The 14,027-nt window shown below is 34.0% G+C and overlaps 1 non-coding gene across 1 annotated transcript; it reads left to right on the forward strand.

The window, feature by feature from the left end:
• The first annotated feature begins 1,695 nt into the window (after positions 1-1,695).
• Positions 1,696-1,802, forward strand: LOC121223859 (small nucleolar RNA R71). Its single transcript, XR_005921325.1, has one exon. It is a non-coding gene; the product is annotated as a small nucleolar RNA R71 (small nucleolar RNA).
• The last annotated feature ends 12,225 nt before the right edge of the window (positions 1,803-14,027 follow it).

The following is a 14,027-nucleotide window of genomic DNA, read 5'->3' on the forward strand; positions in this document are numbered from 1 at the left end:
TGAATTAACTCTAGATTTCTCGAAACACAAATTCAGTCTCTAAACCTCCTCAGCATCAATTTGAAACTCTGAATCAGTATTCAAATCATATTTAGACTATTTTGCTAACAATTCATTATCAACATTCTAAGATTCGCAAATTTGTTGTATAAATAACGGTTTCACTTTCATCTAAGCTATAATCGCACCATCATCGGATAAGGACAACTGAGTGTTCATAGCACATAATGCAAATAGTGATTTCTGACTCAAAGCATCAGCAACAACATTTGCTTTCCCCGGATGGTAGTCAATTACTAGCTAGTAATCTTTTAATAACTCTAACCACCTTCACTATCGTGAATTCAGATCTTTCAATTTGATACGCGCTCCTAAGTCACACAAAGCTTTACCACAGTAAGATTCACTAATGTTACAGGGTATAATAAAGCTTTTTGGGTCTTTTGATTTTGGTGGCAGTTTGTTTTGCAGGAACACACTGCCCTCCTTTGTCAAGGCAACAATCTCATACTCACTCAGTCGTTTCTTCTTGGACAGTATATCCTTCATAAACTTCACATAATTCAGCATTTATTCTAAAGCCTCCACCAACATAATATTGATGTGTAACTGCTTCAAAACATCCAAAAGCTTCTTGAATTGCACCTCCTGTTTCTGCTTGTGTTGCTGCAATCTTTACAGATATGGAGGTGATGGAACTTTAGGTTGAACCGGACAACTTTTTTGAATAGGTAAATCTGCATCCAAAGAAGATGTTAAAATATCTGAATTCATTAAATTAGGGTTTACCTTGTCAGACTTTGCAGATTCTAATTCCTTTGGTGTAAGAACTTCAACAGCTAGTTGATTCTTCTCAACGAGCTTATTTTTGACATCAATCAATCGGGGTTCTAGAGTTTTACCACTTCGCAATGTCACTTCCTTGATATGTTATTTACCCAAATTTCTTGGATTCTCAGTATCTCTCGGCAAGGTTCCTTACAGTCTATTATGTAGCTCCGTAGCTAACTGACCCATTTGTTTTCCAAATTTTTTAGTGTTGCTGCTTGGCTTTGGTTCAAAGCGTCATTCTTTGCCATGTACGCTTTCAACAAGTTCTCCAAACTGTTTGATGCCTCAACTTGAGGTGGTTTTAGAGCTTGCTGATTAAACCCTTGAGATTGGTTGGGTCTTTGCTACAATAAGCTGTTGTTCGGTCCATTTCCTTAGTTGGTCCAAGAAAAGTTAGGATGATTACGCCATGAAGGATTGTAGAAGTTGGATTGGGGTCCTTGTCCACTCCTATTTTTATATTGGTTCCCCACATAGTACACTAACTCGGGATTTGATGGACAATTCTCAAAAGAATTACCTTCCCCACAATACACACAGGAAACTACTTCAAATGGACTTGGTGGCTGAGCTATAGAATTATTAGTACTATTCGTGGTTAACTTTTTAAACATAGAGGAAATAGACGATACCTGAGTTAATAACGAAGTGAGGGCATCAACTTCATGAACTCCAGCTACACATCTTCCTGAAGCTGTTCGATTTGTTGGCCATTGATAGTTATTACTCGCGATCCTCTTGATGATCTCATAAGCCTCATTGTAAGACTTAGAAAAAATTGCATCATTCGCGAAAGCATCTACCATAAATCTTGTATGTGCGTTGAGACCATTATAGAATGTCTTCAACTGGATACAGAGTGGAATACCATGATGAGGACACTTACGAGGTAACTCCTTGAATCTCTCTCAAGCCTCATACAATGACTCGTCATCCAATTGTTGGAAAGTTGTGATCTCGTTCCTCAACTTAGCGTTTTTGCTAGGTAGGAAATAGTTAACCAAAAATCTCTCTGCTAACTCTTGCCATGTAGACATGGAACTTGGTGGCAATGAATTGAGTCATGCTCGTGCTCAATCTCGCAACGAGTACGGAAACAACTTCAACCTCAGTGCGTCTTCAGTCACATCACCTATCTTGAATGAATCACTCACCTCTATAAACAATTGAAGGTGGAGATGTGGATCTTCCGTGGGCATACCACTAAATTGGCCCACCGTTTGTAGCATTTGAAACATCACTAATTTCAATTCAAACTGGGTTGCCTCAATATCTGGCCTTCTAATTCCTGGGTTTAACTCATTGAAAAGTGGCAAACATATTATCGGATGCATCGATCCCTATCATCGGCAATAAGGATAGGATTTTGTACATGATCGGCTTCATTACCTTGGTATTGATTCTAATTCCCAAGGTCCATCTCGACTTGTCTTTGAGCTATTCATTCACGTATTCTTTGTCTGAAAGTTTGCTCAATTTCAGGGTCTACAGGGAGTAAATCGATGATTCGATCTATGCTCATACACACCTGAAAAGAAAATCACAAAAATTAAAAAGAATAAGTTAGTAATGTTAGAAATAAATCAAATTGAAAATCAAAAATTTCACGAAAAAAATGACTTTGGCAACAGTTGACAATCCTCGGCAACGGCGCCAAAAACTTATAACGCGTAGGTTTGTGCAAGTGTACATAGTCGTTATCAAGTAATTAGTAAGTATCGAGTTATCGTCTCCACAGGGATTATATTTGTGCTAAGTCACTTAATTTGTAAAATTATATTAACAATTTGGTAAATAAAAACACAATATAGTTGAGAAGTGGTGATTAAAATATATTAAACTAAATACAATGATCCCTAATGCAAATTATCTTAAGTATGCAAAATATATGAATGAAATAGATTTTATTAAAATTAAACACAATTTGCAACAATTATAACATAAATAAAATAGGATAATTACTTTAATCAAACTCAATTTATTATCAACATGCTTAATAACATTCGAGAAAACATTCCATGGCAATTCGATATTTCATGAGTTTGGAAACCACATTAGGTCCTTTCAGAATCCTTTACTTAGTAAATTGATCTTTATTTATTAAGGGTTTCTTAGCATTCGTGTGAGGTAAGAGGGACGTGTCATGTTTGAAACAATTTAATCACACAAATCTAAAAACTATGCAGATAACATAGCTTGGTCAGAGTTGTTATGCAACCTACAATTTAATCGGGTCAGGATCTAAATTGAGCATGCACATTTAAATTATGTGTCCATTAGCCATCGTCTGGTCAGGATCGCTCAGCTAATTTAGGTGCATTTCAATCACGTATGAACGAAATACAGACTTGATTTTAATTGAAAACATGATCAATTGAGGCACAAATATTATAAGCATGAATCAAATAAATATTATTTAATCAAAGCAATCATCCTAGCTTAAATAAAATTAAGCTAACATTGTTGTAAATAAGAACAAAGAACACATAGCAAAAATATTTATATTAAATTAAAGAAAAGAAAGATTAAACCCAATTCAGAGTGGCTGTCACCCAAGACTCTGACTGGCGAGGCTCCTTCGTTCCTTTGCTTTGCTCCTTTGCTGATGGCTCTCCAAGGAGGCCGAACAAGGGTTCTTTAAGAGGCTTAATTGCTAAAATATCTATGAAGAGATGATGTTAGGCGTGGGAATGAATAAAACTAAGAGAATTTGGAGAAAAGAGAGAATGATGAATGATGAGAATGGATGAGAAATGATTGAAGGATACTTGAGGGATGATGAATGAAGGAATGGGAGGGTCTTGTTTATAGGTGAGGAAAGGGGGATAGTTTGCAAAAAATAGTGGATGTTAACCTCTTCAAATCTCCTCAATTTGTGGCCGGCCATGCTTAGTGGCTTTTAACTTGATCTTTGCTTGATTTTTAAGCAGTTTTGGATGCCATACAACTCAAGACTAAGACTCGGTCAATTGTAAATCTTCGGGTAAATCTCTAATTTCTTCAACATTGCAAGGACATAGTGTAATTAAACCAAAGAATGGTTTAAATGGACAGCCATGTCTAGCCGAATATTGGGTTGACTTTGTCTCTAATTTGGACGGTTTTGTAATCCAGCAAAGCTATCAGACCCATCTAGAATAAATCAACAAGTTAGAGGACCAAAGAATAAAATTTATCCAATTTAATTAATTAATTAAAATCCATATTATTAATGAAATATTTTAAAATGAATTATTAAATATAATTTTATATTTTATTATTTAATTTAATCATGCATGGCCCACTTTATGTCTTAAAAAATATAATATATTCAAATTAATATAAAATAAGCCATTTATTGTATGAAAACTATATAATAAAGCATAAAATCACATTTTAATATTTTTTATGTCCTAATCATTTTTTCACATATTTCATTAATTTATTAAACAATTACTTAGTTTTAACAACGGATTTAAGTAAAAAGGTGATAAATTACATAGGAAAAAGCCTATATATTTTTCGTTTACGGCAAACTGGAATATTGGTTTTCCCATAACTGGTGATGTTATTGCGCCAGTAAAGAGGAATCGTACCCTGTGCTGGTAAGGAAGTCCTGGAGAATTAGGGCCCAATCAATGAAGCCTCTGTAGAAAGAATGACTCATGGTAAGGACACGTTGATACTGAAGGAGGTAGAAACCAGCAAGACAAGAAAACACAAAACCAAAGCCGACAGCAAAGGAACAAACTTGAATGCAGAGACATCATTATGGCACAAACTAAAGGATGTAAAAAAAATGGTCAACTCTATCAAAAATAGGAAAATCAGGCTTGTCGCTACAGTAGAGGATATGAAGAAATCCCATAATTTGTTTTATGCTTTTACCATAGCCTAAAACAGTTTTATTGTAGCCACATTAGGCCAACTGAGCCCGTCCTCACTACCGGAATTCCCAAAGTTTCTATCAATCATTCAAAATTATAACCTCTCTTTTGCATATGACGACTTAGAAGATCGAGACAGATCGGTGGCATCCCCACCCATTGTGTAGGTCTCTAATAATGAGAAGAAAAGGAGTCCAAGAACATTGAAGAATGCCTGTGAAATATTGATAGCTTGTTCGAGGATGGTATTTTTTTATCAAGAGGATAATATTGCTGAGAAGGAAGTTGTTACTAAAGGAGAAGAAGTTGCTAAAAATGAGAAAGAAAGAGAAGAATAAGATAATTTGAGGGAGTTGGAGCGAGACCGGCGGAAGCTGCTGAGGTAACCAGTGAGGAGCAATGTAATTCATTGGTAGTAGTGGTCTACAATGGACCACTCCAAGTGGCCTTTCCTACATAGGAAGCAATCGATGATGCTAGGCAAAGCTGAAAACTGAGGAGCAATCGAAGGATTGTGCAAAGCCCAAAGAAAAGAGGACGAAGCACTCCAAGGATAAAAAATGAAAGATGGAGGAGAAGAAAAGGAGGAGAAAGAAACTTCTTACAGCCACATCTATGGCTGAGGATAACTAAGTTAGTTTATTTTAAGCTTTAGTTGTAGTATTCATGCATTGCATGTAGATGTAAGTTTTATTTTGATAAATATACATTGTCATTGCATTTTCATTGTCAATACATTTTCATGTTAGTGCATTGGGGACAATGAAAACTTTAGGTTTTGGAAGAATGCACATGAGGCTTGGAAATGCACCCGTATTTTAATTTTTTTTGGTAATGAAGCATGCAAGGGTTAATTATAGTTAAGGAAATTTGTTTGAAAATTTTTGTTGCATTCGATGCTTAATTCTTGAATCATGTGAATTATCAACGAAGGAGTTGGATAAATTTGACAGAAGGTTGTAGCTTCAATTTTTTGATGAATGGATTAGGTTTTATTAGTAATGGATGACTGTTATCATTCCTAAAATTGTAACACCCCAAACCCAGCCTAGACATTATGATCGGATTTGGCGTGTCACATTGAAATGTTTTTCGAAAGATTGGACTCGTTGGTAAAAGTTTGTTTCTAGGCTTAAAAACCCCGTAATTATTATTTAACAAATCATCTAGCCAAAACATTTGCCTTGTTGTCTGCTTTTGATATAAAAAGTTGATCTAAAATCGCGGAAGCTTTTGAAAACTCTAATGTCTAAACTTTGTGTATTTGAAAACAGTAATTATTTTGAAAATTCATCATCTCCTAAACTAGCAGTTTAAAATAAGTAAGCAAGAGCCCAATTAAAAATTTAAACAAACTTAAAGGCCTTATACATAAACAAAACCTAACATAAACATTAAATTTAAAATAAAAGCAAGTGTAAACAATAGCAGTTGTGTGGCCACCTCTAAGTCCCTCGCAGCACCAAATCGCCTATGGTTGAGGATTGCCTACCAAACAGTCAGCCTACAACATGCAGTAACAGTTTAGGCCTGAGCCTTATTCAGTAATAGTACAGTGTGGGCCTTAGCCTGATATAGTAATAGTGTCGGACTTAGCCTAATACAGTAATAGTATGGGCCTTAGCCCAATACAGTAACAGTGTGGGCCTTAGCCTAATATAGTAACCAGTATAGTGCAATAATGCAACCCCATGCAGTATGTCATGTCATATATCATACGTATAAGTAGAATGTCATACTCAGTAACAGTCAAATATATATCATAGAGCAAGTCGATCATACATACATTTCAACTCCTAGGGGTATAACAGTCATTTTACCCTATGGGGGTATCCGGTCATTTTACCCTTCGAGGGTATTTCGATCATTTTACCTTTCGAGGGTATTTTAGTCATTTTACCCTTTAGGGGTATTTCAATCATTTTACCCTTCAAGGGTATTTCGATCATTTTACCTTTTGAGGGTATTTCGGTCATTTTATCCTTTGAGGGTATTTCAGTCATTTTATCCTTCGAGGGAATTTTAGTTATTTTACCCTTTGAGGGTATTTCAGTCATTTGCTCATAAATCGCAAGTTGGGCTTAGCACTCGAGCGATCGCATGCTCGTGTGGACTCAAATGTCGTATTTACGGCTTTTCGGCTTTTTGCCAACAACACTTTTGTATCATATCTTAACCACAATAATTTAAGAACCTACTATCTAGATCCAAGGATTTTATTCACTTAAAATAAAAATTTTGCATAAGCCAAGGCTTGAACCCGGACTTCTCAGACACTTCCAAACACTCCTAAATCAATTAACCACCTTGAAGCAGACATTCATTTATGTCACTTCCTTGCACAACTAAATATTTATGTGCAATCTCCTATATGTCCCTTGTTTAAAACCTATTTCTTCTAGGCCCAAAATTCGGGGTGTTACAAAAATCTTGATTGAATCTACTTTTTACAGCTACTTATATATATAGTTATAAAGTAGAGACACTCCAAAGTGGGTGTAGTATGGAATGTTAAAGAGGGAACACTACAATAATAGAGTTAGAAAAATCAATCTGGCCAAAGGCTGTCGTTTCATGAATGTGTGTCGGCGCAATTATGTACTCCCTAGGGGTTTGTTGCACTCCATCATTACTTCTCAAGAACAAGGGTATAGTAATGCAATGATATCCCTTATTCTGAAAAAAAATTATATATAATATATAAATACTTAGTATTGTACAATAAATGTTGTATTGTATATAGAACTTAAGGTTTGAGGCATGATGCTAGTATTGATGAAGTTGCAACCTTATTCGTTCATGCTTATGAATTGTCAATGCAATATTCTTTCATCTAAATGTGATTCCTTCATTGGGAATTTAGAGGGTTCAAGTTGCTAGAATTATCATTTGCCTTAGTATAATTTTTGTAGCCTTGCTAGTTTCTGTTTTACTTAAGGACAAGTAAAAACTCAAGTTTGGGGGTGTGATAGCACTAGAAAGAACATAGGTTTTCCTCCTTACTTATTTGTTAAATTGTTTCCATTTAGTTATCATTAGCATATATTTTAGCATCTTCAATTTAGTAAATTGTATTTTATAACTCAGTGAATCCTAGCCTATTTTATCCTTAATTTTACTACCTTTTTGCATTAATGTCGCTGCATAAGTTAATTCCAGATTGCGTCCAAAATTGTCGCCGTAGCTAACAGCTGTCCCGATAAGAACTAAAGTTGTGTGAGCTGTCCAGTCTAGTATAACTAACCTGTATGTACAAGGATAGAATAATTCTGAGAAAAGGACACCTGTATTGTTGGAGGAGGAAATAAGAGGTTTACGTGAGAAGAAAAGGGAGGCTTTTTTTCCCTTGATCATCATCTTCATCATTCGACCTTGAAGCTTGCGGCCATGGTAGCTTAAGCCTCTCATGGGTGAGCCAACATGAAAACTAGATGCAGACTAGCTTCTAACGAGGAGACCTAAGTGCGAGACAAGAGGGAATAGAGAGATTCAGTCGAGTTGTCTAGGAATAGTATTCTCCACTCGATTCTTTCTTATTTCTTTCTAAATGCTGGTGATTACTCTCTATTTTCTCTATTATCTTATTCAATCTTTCTTTTATTGTTTAATCTTGGGGTTTGAATGTTTCTTAACAAGTAAATGTTAATGCAGTCACTGACACTGGAAAGTACAGTGACAGTTTGAGCCAACAAGCATTACAATGAAAGTTGAGTGAGGATTAGAGGAATTTAGTCCACTTGTTCTTAATAGTGCCATGTTGCCATCATCGGAAGGTGGTGTTAATGTGCATGTTTAAGTCTCAGATTAAATAGAGGAGTGACGCTTGGTAAGATATACATTCAATTTTATTGCCTCGACAATCACCTATCCTTTTATACCTTGTGAGCACTTAGTATTCTGCTGAAGATTCATGTTAGGGATCCCAGTTTATCATTATCATATTTTATATTATTGTTTTCAAGTTATTGCATCGACAACTATCCTCACAATGTTACTCGTATATATCTAATTATTGCACCAACATTAATAGACAATGGACACCCACCCCTGTGGGATCGATATTCGACAATTTAACATTTGTCTACTATACTTGTATCGACAGTGTATGCTTGCACATTATTACTGTGATGTTAAACAGTCGATTAGTCGTGTGGACATGAAATTGACCAAAATCAAACCATTTCCACCACCAACTCAAATATGTACCTAAAAGCATTTTGTTCACAACCTCAAAGTTTCAAAACCTTACCAAAACATGCATGAAATGACCAATTCAATAAACCAAAATCCATCCAACCAATATGCCAAACAAGGCACCCCAAATGCATTCATCAAATCCTTGCTAAACATATAAATATTACCACATTTCAACCATACACATCATGTCCAATACCATTTCAAAATATACCCTATCTTGACCACATTGAATTAATCCATCACATACCACATTGGTCATTGAAACATGCATCAAACTATTGCTACATTAACACATACTAAACAGGCATCATAATTACCAAGATTTCATAAACCAATCAACAAAACATGATGCCAAAGCAACATATACATACCAAATTCAACATCTAAGCATTCAACTAAACAATAAACACAACTCAATCTATACATGCAATTATAAATTTGGCCAAAACATCAAAAACTACCGATATAATCGCTGGATAGTGTGATTGATCTCCGACAAGCTTCCAATCTGATCAAGCTTTCGGTTATCTATAAAACATAGGAAATAAAATTATGTAAGCACATAATGCTTAGTAAGTTCGTAAAACATGAACATAACTTACCTTTTCAATGCATACAATTAAGATTAAGCATAATATAATCCAACCATGAGCTTGGCACAAGCCTAAGCACCATCAATAACACATGTTAGTGCATTAACACATATTCACTTAAATTATCATAAGGTAAGCTAGGTTTACATGAATATACTACTTTTGAATTCATCTTTTTCATGAACATAGATATACTTTCACTGAACATTTTCATTTCGAACCTTTTCATAGATTCATGAACATTTTCATTAAAGTTGTGTTTGAGATTGAATTAATAGTTTGAATTGACATAGAGATATGTACAAGAGATTATTTTAATTTTATAAGTATGTATGTGCATTAACACATTTGCTTATTAAAATTTGTTTAATCGATTGAATTGACATGGAGATATAGTCAAGAGATAAATGGATTTTCGTAAGTAAGTATGTTCATAAATTAGCAAATTACCGAGTTGCCATGAATTTATTCCTAAAATAAACATGAGTGTAATAATTCTAAGTTAAGAAATGTAATTAATCTAACACAATTATGTCATCTTGATTAAAATCATCTTTTGAAATCGTACATTGGAAATTTTATTTTATTTTTATTTATTTTAATTTGTTAAATCCTAGTTTTTAATCACTTATTCAAATCAAAATATTTTTCTTCACTAGAGTGATTTTAAAATTGCATTCATAAATAATTCTTTTCACAGTCTCTATGGGTACGATAACTCGACATTTACTTGTCACTTTATTACTTGTTGCGATTGTGTACACTTGCACATTTTCGTCGTTCTAAGTTTTTGGCGCCGTTGATGAGGAAAATTTTAAAAATTCATTATTTGTGATTTTTTTAATTTTGCATTTTGGTTTATTTTCCTGTTCAATTTTAACTTAATTAATTTTTCTGTGTTCCTTTCAGGTGTTTATGAGTATTGACCGAATTATCGATTTACTCCTTATAGACCCTGAGATTGAAAGAACTTTTTGACATTGAAGATCCTAAGCTTGCTAAAGAGAAATGGATGCTCCAACTCAATGAGTTAGAAGAGTTTCGAATGTTCTTATACAAGAATGCCAAATTACTCAAGGAAAGACTTAAGAGATGGCATGACAAACACATTCAGGTTCGAGAATTTGAAGCAGGTCAGCAAGTCTTGTTATTCAATTCCAGATTAAGGTTCATTCTAGGTAAGTTAAAATTGCGTTGGTCTGGTCCATTTACGATTCACCAAGTTTATCCTTATGGAGTTGTCGAACTTCAAAGCAAGGGAGGTAATTTTCGAGTTAATTCTCATCGCTTAAAACATTACTGGTGAGATAAAATTGAACAGGATCAAATCTCGTTTATTTTATCAGATGATTAAATTTTCTTGTTTTCCTTTTTAAATAAATTATTTAGAGTATATTTTTGGGATTAGTATGTTTAAATAAATTCTATCTAGGAGATTGGAACTTAAGCGGGACCACTTGTGACCCCTCCAATCTTTCCTGGGAATTGATTTTAACAAAATTTTTCAGGAGATTATTCCCTAAATGGTAAAATAATTTTTTTTAAGTTTTCAAATAAAAGGTCATTTTGATCCAAGTTTTAAATTGCAACTCAATTTCAAATTTTCTTTAAGTCTAGGTACTTAAACTATTTTCAAAATTTTGTTGCTCTTTTTGTAGATATTTTCAAAAGGCATCTAGAATAAATTTTATTAATTTAATAAATAAGATGATAATCATTAATATATAATTATATCTATTATAATATATATTAATTATTATCAACTTTGCATAGAATTAGGATTAGGTTAAATTTGATCATATTTAAATTAATAAGTATTTATTTTTAATAAATTAATAGCAAATAATAATTTAATATGCATTATATTATTTAGTAATTGTTGTTAACTCTCTATAGAATTAGAACTTGGAATATCCTAATTATTAATTTGTTCTAAGAATTCTAATTAAATTCCTTTTCCTCTCACTATAAATTTCACCCACATTTTCCATTTTTTTCACTCATCCCTCAATCAAATCTAGCATCAAAAAACCCACCAAATCACCTAGTGTCGTAGCTCCCAACTCCCTAGCCACAACACCGCCTAGCAGCCCCATTCAGCCAGCAGCTCACGTGTGCACCAGCAGCTCATGCTGCTACTCCTACTCACACTAGACTGATCCTCACACACCTACTTGTGCGTGCCTCTAGCACCAGCAGCTCATCAGGCATGGTAGACGCACCTGCTTGCTGCCTACTTTCCCGCATTCGCGTAGCACACGCATGCCTTACTACTCATGCAAGGATCTCCTGACAGTGTCACCTACTGCCCGAGCATCTGCTCACATTGCGCCTAGATACTCGCACCAACACCCTTGCCTATCACACCACACCATCAAGATACCCTACAAACATTCCTAAACCGACCTCTTTTTCTTTAGATTTATTTCTTTGAGTTCTTAAATTTTATAAAAAGATGGTAAGACAGATTTTTCTCCTAAATTTTATTTTTATTGAATTATTTAATTTTTCAATTTATTGAATTATTAATATTTTATACTAATTAAATTTTTTAGAAAATATTTATTTTCATCTTATGTTCAGGTTAATCATGCCTCGCAAGAGAACTCGTGCTTCGGCTCAAATTGACGAATCACAAAATAAATTCCACTGTGAGAAAGCCAAAGCGAGATACGAAAGTATTTTCAAGAATCAACAAATGCATCCAGAGAAGGGCTTTACACTGAAATAAATCAACTATATTGATTTTATGGCGCGCATTCGACAAGTTGCTGAAGCTTTTAATTGGAAGTTATTTTGTGAGAAAAGACCTAGTATAGATGAGAAGTTAGTTCGTGAATTTTATGTGAATTGACGGAAGTTTCTATTCACGGAATCAAGGTACCAATAACCTCAAACACTATTAATGAATTCTTTGAATTACCTGATTTTGAAAACGACGAATATTCTTCCTTGATGAGAGTTATTGAGTCTGAAAATTTGCAAGAAATTCTTGAGAAACTTACTGTTCCAAGTTCTAAGTGGACGGTGTTAAAGCAAGGAATTCACACTTTTCGCAGAGAATATTTGACACTAGCGAAGGTATGGTTCTATTTCATTCGATTTAGCCTTATGCCTATTTCACATGGGACTACAATTTCATTAGAGCGAATGTTATTATTATACTCGATTTTAACTGGAAAGACCATTGATGTGGGAAAAATCATCCTAAGAGAAATGTGGAATTGTGCCACTAGACGTTCTGGCCCAACTTACTTTCCCTTTACAATAATAATTTTGTGCTTGAAAGCTAATGTTCTTACAAATGTAAAGAAGACAAGGTATAGCCAGGGTACAATCACAAATTAAGACCTTTACCAGATACTAGAGATTGTTCTATAGCAACGAGTTGAAGAGAGCAAGGATCCTGAAGAAGAAGAATATCCCACAGAGATGGAACCAATGCAGTAAGCTAAAATATCTGATAAGGTAGAACCAATGGAACTAGTACCCGAACCTGACATCGCAAATTCATTATTCAGGACTCAATCACCTCACCCAAATCTTCAAGATGAGCTGTCAAAATTGATGGATATCATGCAATATATGCAGTGGCAGCAACAAGCTTACTGGAGATATTCAAAAATACGGGATGACTCAATAAGAAGCACTCTTGCAAAAACATAAGAATTCATATTTGAACCATGGAGTCCACAATCGAAGAGGGAGCAAAGTGATTCATGCAAAAACAAAGATGATGGAGCAAAGGATGAGTTGAATTTGGAGGAATCTGTAAAAAAAAAGGGATCTTGACTTTATTTTATTTTTGTTATCAGGTTATTTCATATTTTAGGATTAGGTTTTACTAGAAATTTTTATTTTCGTAGAATAAAATAAGAGGTGGAATTCATATATAAAAAATGAACAAGTCGCAAAGTGCAAAGTGTGGCAATAGATATATACATGTCTAGGATTGGATCTAAAGAGAGCTTGGTACTTAAGCAGTCAAATTGACTCACCTCTTTTCTAGAATCCTACCTAGTGTATAGTATTTATTCACTTTTAAACAATGAGGACATTGTTCATCTTAAGTAGGGGGACTGAAAAATTGAAAAAAATGAAACTACTTCCACTCAGAATAAATTTTTCTTTCAGTTATGATTAGGTTATATTTTGTTCAAAAATTTGAAACTTTGTTAAGTATGCTAAACTTCAGTATGAATAAAGCTCAATTATTTTAATAATTGTTATGTTAACTGAAATATGACATAAATGTATTTTTAATAAAGCATGCAAATCGTACCATAAAATTTTTAGTTCCTTAGGAAAGTTAGGCATGTATGAAAGTTTAAGTTTCTAGAATTGACTTAGTAGTTACTTGAGGCGAAATCCTAGGAAGCATAGAAAGTTGGATTTAGGCAACTTTTGTTCGAACCGTTTGAGCCTTTTAAGCCAACCATGATTAATTTTTATCCCTTGAAACCTAAATTTGAGACTATAAGCCTAATTTTATTTTGACCCTTGCAATATTTAGCAATTACTTTTCTCTTAATTATCTTTA

This window comes from Gossypium hirsutum, chromosome D11 (assembly GCF_007990345.1).
Source record: "Gossypium hirsutum isolate 1008001.06 chromosome D11, Gossypium_hirsutum_v2.1, whole genome shotgun sequence".
NCBI lineage: Eukaryota > Viridiplantae > Streptophyta > Magnoliopsida > Malvales > Malvaceae > Gossypium > Gossypium hirsutum.